Source organism: Nannospalax galili, unplaced genomic scaffold (assembly GCF_000622305.1).
Source record: "Nannospalax galili isolate Female #2095 unplaced genomic scaffold, S.galili_v1.0 scaffold512, whole genome shotgun sequence".
In the NCBI taxonomy this organism is placed as follows: domain Eukaryota; kingdom Metazoa; phylum Chordata; class Mammalia; order Rodentia; family Spalacidae; genus Nannospalax; species Nannospalax galili.
Window position 1 is genome coordinate 548,925 of NW_008331992.1, and position 2,504 is coordinate 551,428.

The following is a 2,504-nucleotide window of genomic DNA, read 5'->3' on the forward strand; positions in this document are numbered from 1 at the left end:
CGTGGGGAATAGCAGGTGGGGGTCAGGGCATGCCAGGGTATGTCTAGGCATGTCTAAAGCAGCAGCCAAGCATTTTACAGAAGCTAAAAGAGCAATTAGTGGGGGTCTGGAGGGATTGGGGGTAGTGGGTGAATGAAGAGGGTCTCAGAGTCCTACAGCATAACCTTTGCTTATTTTAAGTTAAACTACACAATACCATCCTGTCATAGTCTTGGGCTTTATGTATTTGATAGTGCACATTCAGAAGTTGGAATACCACTCAAACCATAAAATAATTGTAAATAAAATAGCAGGCTTCCAGGTTTCTTTGTTTTGTTTTTGTTGATGTTAGCTTGTTGTTGTTATTGTTGTTGTTTTTTGAGACAGGATCTCATAACCCAGGCTGACATTGAACTCGGCTGTATAGCCAGGGCTGTCTTTGCATTTCTAATCCTCCTGACTCTGCTTTCTGAATTCTGAAATTACATTTGTACCACCATGCCCTGTTTAGAGTTCCTTTTTTAATATATATTTTTGGGGTTTGCTTTTTTTTTTTTTTTTTTTGGTCTTTTTGAGACAGGGTCTCCCTGTAGCCCCAGCTGTCCTGGAACTCACTGTGTAGACCAGGCTGGCCTTGAACTCACAGAGATCCGCCGGCCTCTGCCTCCCGAGTGCCGGGGTTTTACTTTTTAGAAACTATTTTATTTTTATTTTATGTGTATGAGTGTTTTGCCTGCATGTATGTAAGTGCACCATGTGCATGCAATACCCCGAGGAGGAGGGGGAGTACCAGAAGGGGGTGTCAGATCCCCCAGAACAGGAGTTTGGTTGTTAGCTACCATGTGAATTCTGGGAATTGAACCCAGGTCCTTTACAAGAACAAGTATTCTTATCTGCTGAACCATCTCTCCCGTTTTGTTTTGTTTGTTTTCTTATAAACGATACAAAAAAACTCTATTAAAAGAAAATACACATGTAATTTTAAAATATGTTGATATCGAGCACTGTGATAGGATTTTACAAATTTTTTCCCTTGCAACAATCCTGTGCAGTTGATACCATTATTGTCCATGATTTCCCAGAGAAGAGAAAATGAATCAAATAACCATTTCTGCAAATAATAAAAGGCTAGTATTTGCTTCTGAGACTGGATAGTGAAATCAAAGAGATAATACTGGGTGATGGCCCTCCAGGATATGAACATTACTCAATAAATATTAACTCAGTGTTTACATGTGGGATACTAAAACTTCATTCTTTAACCAATAACTCCATCCCCCTGGAGTCTCTTACAGAAGCATGTACGGTAACTCATAGCCAGCTGTACCACCAAAATGTCTCAGCCAGCTTTTTGCATCTTTCATACTGTGGCATTTTAATGATGTGTATTGACTCAAGATGTTTTCATAGCTTTTGTGTGTGTCAAGCACCATTTGAAGTTTTGGAATATAGCAGTGAAGTAGGCATTGCCCCTGCTCTCGCAGTTTGGGTATAGAAGTGAGACAGATGAGCAAGTTAACATTCGTAACAAAGAGCACCAGCACATTTAAAATCAGTTGACATGACTGAGTGCCTCTGTGCTTGCATTAGCTTGAATTGTCCCATCAAAAAGTGGTATTTAGGCCGGGCATGGTGGTGCACGTCTTTAATCCCAGCACTTGGGAGGCAGAGGCAGGCAGATCTCTGTGAGTTCCAGGACAGCTGGGGCTACAGGGAGACCCTGTCTCAGAAAGACCAAAAAAAAAAAGTTAATATTTTATGACAGGAAAAGCAGCACGTTGAAAGTAGGTAGTTGAGATAAAAATCCTTGCTAGTGTTCCTGGAGTAAAGAGTTGGGATTTTGCCTCAAGTACAGTGTGGGTGGCTTCAATATTATGACCTAAAGATCTTATAAGGTGGGGTAAAAAGCACGAGTTATAAGAGCAGGTTGCCGTCACATTCGTCTTCTTCACAATTATTTATTAGGTTACTGGTATGTTTCTCCCCAGAACCAGTGAACAGTTTTAGTGCTTTCCACTGTGAGATGAAATATTTGATCACATGAAATTTCACGTATTTAAAATATGTTATTTTGAACATAGTTTGTTTTCTAGAACTCTGAAATAGACCTACAGATAGACATTTAATTATTCTTACTTGCTGATGCAGCTGTGTGGGTTAGTGTTTACTATACTGCTATAATGCTCAAGAATTGATTTCATGGGACTAGAGAGATGGCTCAGTGGTTAATATTACTCACTGGTTGCTCTTGAAGAGATTCAAAGTTCAGATCCTAGCACTCACATGGCAGCCAACAACTGACCATAACTCCAGTTCCAGGAAATTTGATGCCTTCTTCTGACCTCCGTGGGTACTGCATGACATGGGTGCACTTACTTACATGCAGGCAAGACACTCATACTCGTAAAATTAAAATAATAAATTTCTTTTTAAAAAATTGATTTCATATTTGTATAACTTTTTTTGAAAAGCTTATAAATTATATGCCTTCTTTAACTTTTCATGAGATACAGTGTATTATATAT

The 2,504-nt window shown here is 39.3% G+C and overlaps 1 protein-coding gene across 5 annotated transcripts in view; it reads left to right on the top strand.

Annotated features, from left to right (window-relative positions):
* Senp6 (SUMO specific peptidase 6) overlaps positions 1-2,504 on the top strand; it is a 104,349-nt gene that overhangs the window by 65,985 nt on the left and 35,860 nt on the right. The gene's annotated exons all lie outside the window — the stretch shown is intronic.